The sequence below is a fragment of the Neolamprologus multifasciatus genome, chromosome 10 (genome assembly GCF_963576455.1).
Source record: "Neolamprologus multifasciatus chromosome 10, fNeoMul1.2, whole genome shotgun sequence".
NCBI lineage: Eukaryota > Metazoa > Chordata > Actinopteri > Cichliformes > Cichlidae > Neolamprologus > Neolamprologus multifasciatus.
In genome coordinates this window covers 12,755,039-12,772,000 of record NC_140448.1, presented here as the reverse complement: position 1 = coordinate 12,772,000, position 16,962 = coordinate 12,755,039, and the positions used below count along the sequence as shown (strand labels likewise).

Sequence of the window (16,962 nt, the reverse complement as noted above, 5' to 3'; positions counted from 1 at the left end):
ATAAGGCAGTAAGCAGGTCTGACGTGTGTTTTATTGTTGAGTAATGCCTTGTACCTCTGTTTTCTGTTTTCCCTCATTATTATTCTTTCCTTTAGACACTTTCCGTTCCAAAGTTTCCCTAAATAGTTCCATAGCAAACTTAATACTCACCACATCCACCCCACACACGCTCACAATAGACAGTATTAACACAGGGGAGGGTCCTTCCTGGCTTACTGACAATGTGCCAGCATACAAGCGAAATAAGTGTACGCCGTGTCTCTTATCTCCCCTCCACCCCGACACTGTGCATTCGCACACCACCAAACAGTTTTGTAGTTCACTCCCGCGCCAGTATTCAAACAAATACATCAGTATGGACAACAAAAAGCATTTTAAATAACTGCAAATGCCGTGTTTTGCGACAGATATTACTTTCACTATTTTGAGAGTCATTGAAAGTCGAGAGGGTTTGAGAAAACGACAATGAAGCAGAGTGCTTCCCTGTTTTTAAGCCCTAAAAGAATTCATCTTTTTTTTGTTTCAACAAAGCCGCCTTACCGTCAAAGTGGATTCTGTCCTAGGTACAGATCAGCCTGTTTGTGTCATCCTTTGTTGCTCGCACCCTGTTTTGGACCAAACTGACGTCAATCAACTCAAGCTGAAACCTTTTTGTCGCTCTCAATAAGGTATGAAGCTTCTTCCTGTCTAGTTTTTTTTGAAAGCACCCATCTCCTCTATCGAGCTTGCAGCCTAAAGAGCAGGTGCAGCGGTGCAGAGCGCACACACATTCACATCACACTGACTTACATTCATTTCCTTCTCCCAACTCTAACGCTAACCGCTACTTGCATTAACCCCGGCCCCCCCTAGAGGTTTTTATTTTGTCCCCGAAAAGGGGTCGAGTCCCCACAGCGTGATTGTGTAAACTATTTTAGGTCCCCACAACATGCGCAATACAAGTACACACAAACACACACAACACAAAAATATGCCAAATGGTGAGGAAGTCACAAGAAATCTTGGTTTCCCCTCCTTGCTGCTGCTCACATTTGCTTGATTTTTTTCACCCAAAGAGAAAATAATCAACGTACAATTTAAACGTTGCCGCTAAAAATGCAAACGTTGAATAAGGATCAAATTTATTTGTGGATTTGCTCGCGTGTCAAGATATGCTAATGAACGTGAAGGTCATGTTATATCATCGATATGAGCACTGTGAGCAGGAAGTTCTCTCTAAAGGAGATTGTGTCTAGGTTTGAAAAAGGGGAAACAATGATTATTAGACTTCTCTATTATGGTTTATTCTAACAAATCATTCATTAGAACACATTCAACATTGCCTTCAGTGCCTATTTTTCCATTATTGTGACAATATGCTTTCATAGACATGTTATCATTGATCTGAACTGTGTTATAAACTAATAATACACTAATAATACAAGCTGCCATAGAGTTTCAGAAGCTGTTTTGTGATTTCTTACTGATAAAAACTGAATCTGCGTTATGTGCACACCTCTCGATGACTACTTCAGACAAACATGCTGTGTTTTCAGCATTAACTTAAGTATATTTAGTTGGAATATCCTCAAGTTTCTAATCCGGCCTAAAAGCAATCACCATCTGTAAACACTCTAAGTGTAAATTTCTCCTCAGGTTATTTAATCCCCAAACTTTGTAGAAACAAGCCAAGGACGTGACCTCAGCATTCTCTGTGGTACCTCGAGGCTCTGCGTGTACGTAAATGTTTATCCTTATGGCTGGCTACTATCTGTAACAGTGTTACAGATAGGCTCAGTGTGAATGAGTAATATGTGTAACTATGTGTAAATATAATATTACTTTCATATCTGTCAGAACTAGAGTGAAGACGCTTATTTTGCATGCCTGGAATGGGAAAGAGAAAGCACGGTGAAGTACTGAATTAGGGGCAAAAGTCTTCTCATTTTTAGCACCTCTGATTGAGTCGGGGTTTCCCGTGGAAGCCCAGAGCGGACTTAATTAACGCGACGATCTTAATCTAATACTGAAAAATTGAAATGCAATTCCTGAATTTTCAAAAGTGCTGTTCACTCAATATCGTTCTCTGTTTAGCACATTGTTCCTTTGGAAAACAACAGCCACGAGCTGCCCTCGTGTTTTAATGTTGAACTTAAAAACACTGACATCAAATGCGCCTGCTGATGTTTTAGTGTAGCTGCATTACATAAGGGGTTTTTGCTCCATTTGAATTTCATCTACCGCAGAGCTTATTCAATCTATGTAAATGAACTGTTAAATGCTGTTTTACTTTCTGTTTTGAAATTGTGAAAGGTGGATATTGCTTGCACTGTATTTTAGTATTATGGTATTGTTTTAATTAGGGCCCCAGTAAGCTGCCATACTCCTCTCTTTCATGCGAGACTCCTGATCTGACAATGAGCACCAGTTAACCGCTTTGCTTGCCTCTGTGTGTGTGGAGTGCTGCAGCTTTTGACATTAAAAACCTGCTCATGTTCCCTCCTGGAAACTTTCAGATGTTCAACACCTATGTGTGCACAAATGATCTGTGTCTATGCCTATCTGCAATCATTACATGCAGCGTCATCTGCATGTTTCACAATGCTTTGAAAAAGTGTGAGCAATCAATTCTCTCCACCGTCTCAGAGTGGGGGTGTAGATTATTGGCAGCAGGTTGTTTTTGGAAAAAGAAAGATTTAAAAAAAATCGCAGATTTCTTTCATGTTGTTCCAACAACAATCTGAATGCCTGAGGTCCACCAGAAGCACTCCTTCTCTCCACCAACACACAGTGCTGGATGAACTTGGACACTTATCAGTCGGCCCCTTGTAAAGATTCACATGTTCCTGAGCTTCTCGGGACCTCAAACCATGGATCAGTCCTTGTTTCCATAGCAACCTGCCTGGTGCCACCCTCTCTACGTGGCATGTAGTCCACGAAGCTTTAGAACAACCCTGTTTACCAAAATAGCTCCACTTTTGTCAAACAAGCTCACGACTGGTGACGCTCATGTTCATAATGTATGGTAAACTATAAGAACAAGACAACCTCCAAGTACTCACATGTGACACCATTGCTATTTCAGCTACACTGGCTTCCTGTTGAATTTAGAGTACATTTTAAGATCCTGGTCTTGACATTTAGAGCCTTGCACGGATTGGCACCTCCCTACATCTCCGATCTGCTACAGCCCTATGTCCCCAGCAGGTCCCTGAGGTCATCTGATCAGGGCTTACTTGCTATAAAACAGACTAAGATGAGAACTAAGGGTGACAGGGCTTTTGCCACTGTGGCCCCGAGACTGTGGAACTCTCTCCCTCATACATTGATAACTCGGTGGTTGTTTTTAAAAAACAACTTAAAACTCACCTTTTTAAAACTGTTTTTGGTTCAATTTCTGCCTGTTTTATATTGTCTGTTTTACCCTTTTATTATTTGTTATCTTATGTGCAGCACTTTCTGATTCTGTCTAGAAAGCTATATAAATACAATTTTATTTATTATTTTATTTATTTATTTACAACGAAGAAAACAAGGTGGACGCTGTCATGCTGCGACTTCCTTTCATAAAATCAAAACATATTTGTGACTGATGGGATTTATATTTCTCAGTTTTTAAGAAAGAAAGTTAGTAACAGACATTATATACAGTAGGTGTTGCATACATAGACGTGTATCAGAGTGATGGCCGCAGGATTACAAAAGTGACAGTTTGCACAGCAACAAAACCCATCTGTGCATCCCACAATTTGTCTCGATGCTCCAGCTTTGACAAAATCGAACAACATTACAAAATATTACTGTAGCACTCAATCTGCAAACACATCACAATGTGTGACTGTTTTCCACACTGCGCCAGCTGCTTAACATCTGCCATAAATACGAACACACGCGCGCAGTGGTGACCTTGTTAAATTGCTGTTAAATGATTATTAGGATTACAATAACTTACTTTACACATATGCAGTGCACCTCTGTACCAAATACATGTCACAACTCATTTACCACAAATTAGTTCTCACATTTTTTTTGCATGAAACCAGAAATATTAAATGGGCGTTCCCAAAGCTCATCTTTAGGATATTTATAGGTACTTCTCCAAATGATTGCTGTAGTTCCTCATAGGTTACCATTGTCCTGGACTACCTGAAACTGATCATAAGCAGAGATCTGTGTTCTGCTTTTGCAACGTTTTGCTATCATAATCAGACAGAACTGAACTGGAAGCAGCTTTAAAAAAATGGCACCGAACTTGGCCGATTTGGTTGATTCGCATCTTCACACGGGCGTATTTCTGTGCAGTTTCTTTCATGCAAAAGAGCAATGTTTCAAACATTGTTGATATATACGTTCACTAAAAAAAAATGCCTGCCTTTTCCATACATTTGCCAAGACAACTGGCCATGCATGAATGCACAATCCATGTCAATACAGTGCATCTTAAATTTAAAAAAATCTCATTTTTGTCAATTAAAATACCCTGTAATAATGATTAACGAGCTTCAGAGCCCATGTTGAAATGAGATAATAAAAGTTGTGTCACCTGCTAGCACTGTCCTGACCCCGAGTGCTTACTAGGCATGATGGGTGTGTTTAGCAGTTCAGAATGAACCTCTAGGGGTGACTATGCATGGAACCATGATTAGTCCAGATACCAGAAGGGTAATGAATCTGTCTATTTGACAGACTCTCTGGATGTAGTGAACCAAGCCTGAAACTAACTCTAATCAAAGTCTAAATCCTGAAGAAGCAGTAGATTCATTGTGGGTTTCAGCCACCACCAGGCAGTGGGGTGACTTCACATGTGTCAAAGGAATAATTAGCCACAGTAACTCTGCAACTGCAATTTATAGACACAGCACCCAAAACAGTCTCTAGTTTGACACTGGGTGAAAGGGTAGCACTGACCACGGGAGATGGAGTAGAGCCATTATTTCTGTGGCTTGGCCCTATAGCTGCCTCTCAAATTCTGTGTTTTACTACACAGCGGATGATTCATCCATCCTGAGTCCAAGTCCTGGTCTTTCTCAAGCCATGCCTTATATGTGCTCCACATGAAGCCAGACGTTATATCCCAATCAGAGCAACAGCTTCAACGGAGTCTGACGTTCTGATGTTCGGACAAAAAGCATCAACATTAATTGACCAGGTGAGTCTCCTCAGACATACCAATATAATTATTTTTCCAGCAGCTCTTAACTGATATGCACACTCGGTTACCTGGGTATTCATCAACTTGACCTGCGTTACTTTTCCAATAATTTCTAGGTTTATATTTTCCCCCCAATTTTTCCAAACCCGTAAAACACTATTTTAAAACCTCACGATTTTTTTTTTCTGTTTGAAAGCAAATCAGTCCCTTTCTTACCTTTGAACACAAAATGTCTTCAACAAGATCTTCGACAGAGCCACACTGGTGTCAAAAATACATATTCTCTCTGAAGTCACTGAAGAGAAACTGTCCTTCAGTGACTTCACTGACTTCACTTCTCTCTGTGTTACCACGACAGAGAAGTGCGTCATATACCTTGTGAAAAAGTACAAAGCAAAGAGGAACTGGTGTTTTTGTCCCAGCCCCCTCAAGTTTCTGTTTAATATATTTAGGAAGCCATTATTTGCATTTTTAATGTTTTGGGTTTTGTTTTTTTTTGCTACATGCACATAAACTGCTACGGCACAAATCATTGATAACCAGCTTAATGTTTTCCCAGGATATACCAAGTTGAGCAATTTTATGAGCAAATATCAGTCTGGCTTAAACCAAACTCTAATATGACCATAAGTGGATCATCTCATAATAGCAGGACTGACTGAGGGTGCAATAAAAAATAACTTAGGATATTAGGCTTGAGACAATAAACAGTAACGGGAAGCTCTTTTCTCAAAAGCTTTCAGTACAGCTGATTGTACATTGATTGTAAATGTGCATGTGATGATTCTGTATCTCGCTGGTTTAAAATCTATTAGCACTAGAGGATCCAATATCCTAACAATGCTGTTGCTACTAGAAAAAGGCTAAAGCTGATGCCATCATTATGATGTCGTTCATATTCTAACACAATAAGGATAAACAGCAAGTCGCTGTCCGTGGAGATGTAGCATGTAGCATGACACATCAGCTATCTACTCCAAATATGTACAAACGCGCCTACATCCACAGATTAGCCTATGTCAGATGACACAGGAGTTGCTGGAAACGATGCTTGACCTCCCCCGATGCTCTCCAAGCCACAGTTCGACCACCACATTACCAGAAACTTGACCCGTAACTGTCTGGGCTGGCTAACGCAAACCACTTCAACTGTTTGAATTAAATGGCATCAATAAAGAGCACAGAATGTGATTTGGTCACGATTTACACCTTCGTGATCTGGTTGCGTTGCCATTTAAACTGACTTTTCCCCACACGTGATCTCTGTCATCCCAAATTAGGGAAAACAGCAGCTTCATTTTCCTGCCTGTCATCCAAAACTGCTGGTTGGAACTGGTCCTATATAATTAATATATAAAAATGATTGCAGTTTCTTTGTTTTTCTATTTAGTTCTATATTCAGTCGTATAACCCAGGCATGCACCTCATGCTCTCCAAGATTTTTTTTAAAGCTCCATTGCATCTGCTAAGATCACTGGGAGGCTGCTGCCTGCTTTTTCCTGCAGATACTCCCATGATGCAAGAGCCAGACTCCATCCCTGAGAAACTTAATAATACATGCAGACAGCAGTGTTTAATACTGCGTCTCAGAACTCGGCCTCTGGACGGTAATGATCTCCGTGTTACGCATGCTAAAACAGTTTATTTTAATGCCAAGTAATGCTTCCACCCATGGCTCTTGATTTTGTCGCAAAAATTAAAACCTGAAACTTTTGAGCGAAAGGGGAACGTGAACAGACTTCCTGTCATAAAATAAGCTTCTGAAAACGTAACTTATCTTCTAGCTTTATTGCACATACTAGTACGGATTCTAATTTTCATGCTGCGAAACTGTTGTACTGAAGAGTGGAGCACTTAACTGTGTTCATCGAGTTTGCATCACAAAGAAGCGAGCCCCGGTCCATCACTCATCTTACAAGTGGGAAGTGGAAACCTGAGGCACAAACACTGAGGCTCGACCTCTTCGTCATATCTGAAGTTTAAACATTTAAAGGGAGAAACTGATTTTTTGTTTTAAGAAAAAGAAGAAACATATACTTCAGTTTGTAACTTTCATCAGACATTCATGCTTCAAAGAGAATTATTCTTTAAACATACCTGACCGGGTCAAAATCTTTAAGTATTATCTGTCTTTGCATAGTGCACCAGATGGGCTTTGAAGGACCATTACTGCTCTGGGCTTGGCTGGCTTAACTGATGACAGTAGGTGAGTACCACGTCCGTGTTAAGTCCAGGACAAGGTTAATGCGCCTCTTGTGTACAACGTTAGGACACACGCGGAAGTCAGAGGAGAGTCAAATTAAACATGCACCGTTTTGGGGAAGTCACGGCCGCTTGACTTATTTTGCACCGGCTCATGCGAGTCTACGTCCTGTGAAACAGGAAGAGACGAGTGACTTTTGAACTCCGAGAGGATGTGTGTCGTCATCGTTTGTACACCACACTTATTGGAGACTGGCTGCCACACTGCAGAGTGAATGAGCACATTTTTTTTTTACTTTGTTAAAGTGACTCAACCTTCAGCTCATGTGCTTTTATCGCAATTACCGCCGATGGCGCGGCCATTGGAAGCGTTTGACCGTGAAAAAAAAGATAGCCTCCCGATCAAGACGATAGAGATTTGATCTGGTTTCCCTTTGGGTGAAGCTGCAGCAATCAGCTTAACAGCTTAGCAGCAATTAGATCTGATCAGTGGCAAAAGTTACTGCAGGCTTATCAACTCCATCGCGTCAGGTTGTGGCGGTCATTTCGACCTGCAACTTCTTTCTGTGCTTGGCATCTTTCAAAGACGAAGCTGAAGTTGTGAAACACTACACTTGTCGCCACAGATGCATGCAAGTCTTTCAAAAGACACTGTTTTGACATGTGACCATAAAGTGACACACACAGTTTGACTCAGGCAGCTATTAGAAAGTGTCCAGCTTTGCAGGACAGCTCCTCTAACACCACTGTCTATCCTTATAGTTAAAAGCTGTCTTGCTGATTCTTAACCACAAGGTCTAAATCAACTCCTAACAGTGATTGATTTGGGGAAATTTAAAGCCAGGCTCAGTCTCACTCTCATTATTGATTGTTCGCAGTCCTGCTACATTTGAGATCAGGTTGCATTCCTGCTCTGCCTCCGAATATGTGACATCGAGCCGGAGCAGCTGCAGTGCTTTCAAGAGAGTAAATGTGTATTAATGTGGCTGGACCTGATTCAAAAAATGAGTTCATTCTAATGCCCAACACTTGCTCTGGCTTCCTCAATCTTCCTCATGGACCCACTACCACACTGCAAACAGTGAACTGGGCCAAGTCCAGAGGCTTCTAAGTAGATGATGCACTCTCGTTCTGTTGTGATGTGTTTTATTCTTATTTTTAATTCAAACAGTTTTGCAAATGCCCGTCTCAGCTATTGGTCCCCAAAGACACATAAGCCTCCATTCCTGTCGGCACCTGGTGCTCAATGGGCCGATTTTAACAAAGAGGATAGCTATCAAGGTGACAAGAAAAACAGCAGGTTTTTGAAGAGTCTCAAAAGAAATACATCTGCCATTACTGTGAGCAATATTTTGCAGTGACACAGGTACTCAAGCCAACAAGTATGACCTGTCAGAGCCTGTCAGAAAATTTCTGTGCAGTTCTGCCTTTGATAGTATACATCCATCATCACTAATGGAATGAAAGAATTGTTTTTTCTTGCTTTTATTATGTTTTTGCAGAACTTCAAGGTGATGCTGACAGCAGAGTGGTTAGTCAGAGTTGTTGTCTGCAATTATTTTCTTCATGACAATCGAAGTGTCACGGCTCAACAAGAAAGCAATGACTGCATCTGGTATTTTGAAGCCTGAGTGACAAAGTATGAAAAATGCAGTTCTGCAACTGGACGCTAAAGGCTGGTTTAACGAGCCAGTAAACTCCAATGGACTTTCATGTTAAAATGTTAAAAATTTCAGTAGAAATAAATTCAATTTGATTCTGTTCACTTGTATTTATATAGCGTCAAATCACATGAACTGTTGGGTATGGTGGCCCCTAGAGACAAAACACGTACAAACTCCAAAACACGCACAAACTCCGAAGCATGTGCAAACTCCAAAACGCAACAGAAGTGCTCCAGGACGCTGGGGGCAGTGTTGAGCTTCTCTCTGAGCAAAGCACACTGACTGTTAGCTAACGTCAGATTTGACTCCACCATAAACCAAACGTTCATAGTAATTAAAAACAAATCAAGCAAACAACAGTTTGCACATTACTTTTCTTATAAAGCATGGTTGTTCTATCCTTGCAGGAGTTTGTCGCTACCCGATTCGTACCGGAAACCCGATCGGTACCCCGCATGCGCAAATCTTACGTCACTTCCTCTCTTTGCCAACATTGCGACATTCAATATATTTCAATGATACGGTTAATGCCCAGTTAGCTCCTAGCATTTCTCAACAGCTCTGCCTCCTTTTCAACTACCGGGACATTTAAACAATGGTTAATCCGTATACAAACAAATTTATGCTTTTCTCCTCAACAGAGAGCGTTCCCCGATTGAACAACAGCGCCGTAAAATAAGAACAATGGCGCCTAATTACAGAGTTAATAATACAGACTTAATATGTCACGTGAAGATTCATCAGCCAGATGACATGTTTACTGACAACTGACAGTGATAGCGGACATCATCATCACTATTCCAATCAATCCTCTCCACACAGACAAGCATAAACACACTCGACTATCACTAAATCAAATTTAACACACGTTTGTAATGACGCTAATTCAGTTTACAATAGGGTTCATTCGCTCGGTCAGCAGGCGGCGGTATCCTAGGACAGAAGAAAAAGAAAACCACTGCACATGCGCGGTACAGATCGGGTAGACCCGATTTGTACGGTCCGACTTTGCACATGCGCAGTAAGGATCGGTGAGTTCTGATCCGTAACTATCTTTTTATTTTTTGTCTACATCATATTGAAATGTTTCATTATTGGAAACATTTTAATACTTATTAAAATGATACCTATTATTCTTAATATCTTAACAGATACTCTGACCTGTAACTATCGTAAAACGCTTCGACCGGAAGTAGACGCCTTTCGCGCATCGGGTTTCCGGTACGGATCGGGTAGTGACAGTGGTCGTGTCCAAATTCATGGGCTGCATCCTCCTGAGGACCCGGCCTTCGCGGTCTATGTGGGCCGGGTCCTCAGGAGGTCGGGTAGGCCGGAAGTAAACGGCTATGGAATTGGACGGTCTAGCCTTCTCGATCTACTCCCGCCCTTAATTCAGAGTATTTCCGGTTGTCAGCGCCACGGCACGAAAATCGAAAATGGACCCCGAAATCTTTCTCCGTTTTTTGTGTTCATTTTTAATTATTAACGAGCTAACCCACATTCTCGCCTGAAAATATGTTTAAAGTTTATTTTGTGGCCCAGAAAGATTAATAAGAGTAATTTTAAAACTTAGTAGCGGCCGCCATTGCCGGAAACTGGAGCTTGGCTGGGCCGCGCTATGAATTCTGGGATATGGTGGGCCAAGAAGGACACACCCGACCCATCCTTCAAATTCGGGGAAAAGGAGGACGCATTTGTCGGCTGCATTCGGAGGAGTCTACGAATTTGGACAGCCTTCGGCGCGTCGCTGTGACGTAATCGGTCTACAAATGCGGCCTCAGGAGGATGCAGCCCATGAATTTGGACACAACCAGTGACAGTGTTTTCCGCCGGTATCCAAATCCATGCGTTTGCAACAAACTTGCTGTTTATTTTGCAAATCGAGCTCAACACTGCCCCTAGCGTCCTGGAGCACTTCCGTTGTGTTTTTGAGTTTGTATACGCATTGTCTCTAGGGGCCACTGTAGGTCGGGTATGGTTAAGACCCCACAATAGAGAAAAAACTAAGAAAACAATCAAACAAGCCCCTGTGAGCAAGCACGTTGACAGTGGGAGGGAAAACCTCCCTTTTAACAGGAAAAAAAAACCTCCGGCTGAACAAGGCCCAGTGAGGGGCTGCAACCAGGTGGGGGTGAGAGGAGGGAGACAAGATAAAAGTCAAACAAGTTCACTGCCTGGCACAAGAGATGACATGGGTCTCTTGAGCTACAAAGGACATAAAACTTGATCTCATAATTGTGGTTGCAGTGGTGGTGCCTTTTTTAAAAATGTTAATTTAGCTAACAAAACAATATTATGGCTTGCTGTGTAAGTGTCTGCGCGTTGTGCCCATAGAACCTATGTATGTGGCTTGCTTAACGAACCTGCTAGCGCCACTCTTTCTTCAACATATTGCTGTAAGAAACCAACATGACCACAGCCAGAATACTGAAATCGAGGCTCATGAAATCAGTAGATGAGGTCATAGTCACTACATCCATCTTTTACCTACAGTCTATGACATCAAGACTGTCTGCTTGCTTTATTGTTCTGTCAGGTGTACTTAGTTCAGTGGGAACTTAAATGTACTCCCCTGCAAAATGACCAATAAGTAAAAAGAGTGAATTGTCGCACTGTTTGTTATGACTATATATAGAGGTACAGATTTCCTCTAAACTCTATAGATAGAGAGGCCACTCAACACAATTTAACAGATTTCATACTTCAAGGAGAAAATGAGTCTATTACATTATTAATAGGACGGGGTAAAAAGGGGCGAGGGTTTACCATATTAATTATTCATTGTTTGGTTGCTCCCTTGTCCATCCACATCCACGCACACACACAGCAATCACTGGAGCTTTATTTGTTATGATTTTTGTATTTTTTAAATCTAAGACTGCGCCCGACTTCTCTCTCTGTACACGTGCCTCGTCTCTTACAGTAAGCAAGTATGGTTAAGGTCATCTAACGTGTGTCTCCAGTGGCGTCTCATCCAGTTTCAGTTCTTTTTCTTCTTTCTTTTTTTTGTAAGCTGAAAAACAAGCTGCTAAAATGAAAGAAGAGGCTGTCAGAGCAGAAAGTACAAATCCGAAAGTTTCACAAATCACTGCATTTGGTGATCATTTTCCATTACTTTAATTGCCCGCCTAAATGCAAAGAGGAAGTATGCTCCGAAAAGCCTTTTCTATAGTATTAGAACCTACAGGAACTTCCTCTTGTATTAAACAGCGCAATGCACAACTCACTCACTCTCATGCACAAATTTTATTTCTATCACAACTGTGGTGCTGTTTGTCCACAGTTAAATAAAGATACTTAACTCATGCTATTGTTTTACATATTATTTGCCATGACATCAACTCTGCGCGCTGGCAGAGCACTGCCACTTCCTGTAAATCTGAAAATACACCTTGTGGCACACCACGAGAGAGACGAAGGCAGAGAGGTTTAAGGCACAGATGCGAGAGGTACTTTGAGAGCATGTGTGTCTTTGTGTGCGTCTGCTGACTCTATAAAACAGTGTCCTTATAGATGTTGCACGCTGTCCACACAGAGACAGGAAGAGCAGCTGTCTCCCTGCAAATGCCCCGTTTCTGTGTGCCTGGGTTTGTGTGACAGAGAAAGGAACTGACCCACAGCTTCATGACTGTATCTATTATATTGAGGCTCAACGGTTCACTGTTACCCCTCCGTCATCTGTGCAACCAGCTCTGAGGCAGAGGAAACGAGATTGCTCAATATTGCTTTAAAGGCACGCTGAAGAGTAACTGTACACTGTCTACTTCCAGAGGAAGAGACTCCGACATCCTCTGCTTCCTCACTGTCCCTGCTGTAAAGAGACATAAAATAGCTGCAATGCCGATGCCCTGAATTCATCACACGTTTTAAGCTCAACATCTTTGTTTACTGGAGCAAATCGAACCAAATGCCGTCTTCACTCACTCTAAATAAGTGTTGCTTATGACTTCGGGGTACAGGAGTGAGGAAAGGCCACGTCTAAATGGCTGCCATCACGCTTACAAGCTACACTGGTTCCATCTACGCTCATTATGAGCTCAGAGGACACAAATTGCTATCATTATTTGGAGAAATAGACTAATGTCTCTCACAGACGCGCGGGCATCTGTAAAGCCTCACATCAAGCCATTCTCCCTGCTTGTGTAGCGACGTCTTCGATACGGAAATCAAGCTCGACCAAAGTACCGAAAAAAGAAAAAAAAACACACAAGGGAGTTGTCGTTTCCATTTCCCCCTAGATAATACGATTTGTCTTTTGTGCTAAAATATTTCAATATTGTAAGAAATCCACAGCTATGAGCATCATTATATGTAAATGTCACAGCTGTAGTGCAGTGGCGGATTCCCTTCAACCAGCACCTCTAGAGGAAATATTCTAAAGCAAAGTTTCGCCCTGATGCTAACGCAGCTACTTACAAAGAAGACCAACATATGTGTGAAAATATGAAGCCAAACCCTGCTGACAAACTATTATTTTGCACATGTGAACACTGCGGCTACCTTGCTGCACTTTGCAGCCAAACTACTGCCTGGTGGCACTTGTTTTATTTGCACCAGCGTCACGGCACTTTCTGACCTAGATAGAAAAAAAAGGAAGCAAAGAGTAGCTCATACACCGATATGTTAAGTACGATGACGCAAACAGCGCATCATTTACTGGAGGGTTTTGATGTGATGCTATGTGCGTAGGGTACAGTCAAAACAGGGAACATGTTCCGTACATCTGTGGCTTTCCACTTGTGAATGAAAATGCACGCTGTGCATTCTGGGAAGTGTGCAGTAATGGGGATTGGTGATTCACCGGGCCACAGACTGAATCTGCTTAAATCTAAAGTATGTAGAGTGTATTTTCTCCCCTAATTCTTTCCTTTTTTACTGCAAGGGACTTTTTTTTTTTACCTAGAATGAGCTGAAATGTGACAGAAGCTAAACACAAAAAAACCCTCTAAACTACGCCTCTAAGGTCACATCTCTCAGTTTCCTGCGTGCGGTTGCTGCTGGGCCCCACAGAGAGATGATGTGGAGCTCTAAGGTACCTGCTCAAACTGCTCTTTACTTCTTTATTTGCCTTTAACATGCAAATGAAACGGTCGAGAATGCAACTTCCTCCTCAAATTTGTGACAGCGCAAAGAGCCTCTTCAGCCTGAAACAAACACAGAGGCGATCTCTAATACGTCAAATATCATCCCCAAAATAGAAACCTTATGAGGGTATTTTTAAACTCCTATCAGAGCCTAAAAATGTTTTCTGCTTTTTTTGATCTCTATCGACCGAATGCGGCGATGAAAGTGACGTGGCACGAGCATGAATGGTTGCTCCTGGTCTGCTTTCAGTGGCTCTGAATACCCCAGAGTGCACTTCTCTCCTGTAATAGCAATGAGAACAATGAGAAGGAGCCACTGCACCGCTTAATGGTTTAATGTATGTATGACATAACTGAGAGAGGTACTTTGCGATTTGGTACAATGAGCTTGAATATATATTTCTGGAAGGGGGCATTTCACAACACGGAGTAAAAAGTGGGATTGTATTCATGTGGGCTGTGTTAACAGCAGATGCTTACATAAATATGTCTCATGAAGATAGCAGCTTCCACATATTTTAGGACTATTACATCAGGGGCGCGTTGTTGGACATGCCTAGCTCTGTTTCCCTCTCTCTGCACAGAAGACATGATACCCATCAGAACAATTACAACATCATTTATTTAAAAGGTCTAAAGCGTGATTCACCGCCAGCGATTACGTCTTTTTGTACACGAAGGGCCAATTTCTCAGTTCGACCTTGATTTCACACTCAAAAAGCTGATGGGTTTCGTGACGGGTTTTGAAAGTGCTCGAAATTTTCCTCGTGTAATTTATGAAAATCTAACAAAATTGTCCCATGCACATGCGAGTGCGTGCAGCAGAAATCACAAGGGGGAACCGTTTTAATAGTTAAGTATTTTGATGCTTATTTTCAAAAAGACAATAGCCCGCTTTCTATTTGTGCAGCTGAATAGGTGGAGAAGGGCAAAAGCCTTGACAAAAAAAAAGAAATTAGGGGAAAAAAACCCCAAAGAGGCCTGATCTTGCAGGAGATCACCGGTCAGCAGTAAGCAGGTGACAGCAGAGAGCACGAGCTAAGAGGATCTACCTTGTGGCTAATGCTGCCGGCATCCTGCCATCCGATGTGAGGAAGTCTCCACCTCCGACAGCCCTTCCTAACTGAGCACCCACAGGGAGCCTGCTGGGGTGTAGCCATGCAAAATGGCTCCAAAACAAGCGGAGTGACATAATGCTGAGTAAGACCAGGACAAAATCTGCCCGGTAACCTCGCGATATGTTTATCTGATTCTCACTGAGTGCAAAACCAGATAAAAATCACTTTGATCAAACGGGGGTGATTTGTGGTGCAGAGCGAATTCAAAGTAACACTTTGGCAGCATCCGTGCTGTCAGGTGAGGACTGTCATCTATTTGCTGTGTGGACAAGAGAGTCACTTCAGGCATCGTGGTTTAATTCTGAGCAGGAACACAGTATGAAGCAAACCTGAAACCATGGGCTATACTGTTTCTGTTATCAGAGGAGACGGTTGGTATAAACAGCAGCTGAAGGAGAGCAGGACAAATTTATGGCGTCGCCAATAAGGAACAATAGAAGCTGACAGCTCTGCATCCACATGATGCTCGCATGTACAGAGCCCAGCTCTCTTGGTTCTTGTTTGGTTCAGGAAATGAAAACGGGCCGATCGATTCAAGAGTCTCCCGTGACTCTGCTCCCCTGCTACTCAACCGGGTACAGAATGAGTCCCACTGAGGAAGCCTCTCATGGGAAAGGACACATAGGGTGCTGCATTAAAACACACACACATTGTCAGGGCTGCTGAAAGCTGCCTGCTCGCTGTATGCTTTTGGTTGTGGATATTTCATCTTCTATATATGAGGGCGGCCAAGAACAAAGTGTCAGGTTAAAGGTCGCTTTTAGCATTAGAGAATTTATATCAAATGTGTAAAATAACCAATGTAATACATATACAAACTTCATAAAGGCAGCAAGTGGGCCCAGGCCAAAATAGACTCCATAATGTGCTCATATTCTGGATGTCATCATATACAGAACTGGAGAAGAGTCAGATAATTAGCCAATCAACTGCAGCAGATGTGAGAGCTGATTAATCATAAAGTAATGCCATGATGTAACAATTTTCTTTTCTTTTTTTTTTAAAGTGCTAGAAAATTTATGGCATGCGTGTGTGGGGGGTTTAAATACATCTGCACTGTTTCCTAGTATCAAAAATAAATGAATTCTCAAAAGATCGTCCACCTTCACTGACATTACAAGGCTCTAACTCCAAAGTTGCAGCAGGTAGACTTATTGTTATTTGTGGTGATCTGCCTAATGAAAAGCGACTGATGCTAACTGCTCCACTACTTTACCAACAGAGTGAGTTTCACACCAGAAAACACACTTTCTGCAGAGGAGGCAGTAAACGCAGCAGGTGCTTTATTTTGCTTTATTTGGCCAAGCAGAAAGCAAACTACAGACCACAAGGAGACACAAAGGATCCCGGTTACATTAGGGCTGCCATCCTCTGAAATGGCATTTTACTTCCGCGCAACTGCTCTTTTAAAATACACACACGCATTCAGATGTCTTTTTTTTTTTTATAGACAGGGGCCTTTTTCACTTTTATCCTGTGGGCATGGCCCACACAGAGGACTGCGCTGCCTCGATACGCCGTAAGTGCGACGCAGTGGATGGCAGCAGAACAAAAAGTCATCTGCAGCTGAGTTGTATGAGCAGGCTGCACGCTGTGAGCACCATTATGCCGGTGCACTTCATGCAGACATCCTAATCGTTCGCCGCGATAAATACCTGCAAGGCTGGGGTTTCACTCTACTGAACTGTCCAGCAAGAAAGTTGAGATTGTAGAAAAATATAACGCCCTCCTGTTCGGGAACACCGACACAACGCTTTAAGGTC

At 42.1% G+C, this 16,962-nt stretch overlaps 1 protein-coding gene across 5 annotated transcripts in view; it reads right to left on the bottom strand.

Annotated features, from left to right (window-relative positions):
* sipa1 (signal-induced proliferation-associated 1) overlaps positions 1–16,962 on the bottom strand; it is a 37,032-nt gene that overhangs the window by 17,548 nt on the left and 2,522 nt on the right. The window contains exon 1 of one of the 5 annotated variants that reach the window (XM_085175523.1): positions 7,229–10,033. The exons of 2 other annotated variants lie outside the window; for them this stretch is intronic. The gene's annotated coding sequence lies outside the window, so the exon portion shown is untranslated. 2 more of the 5 variants (XM_085175521.1, XM_085175524.1) reach the window with 2 other exon arrangements.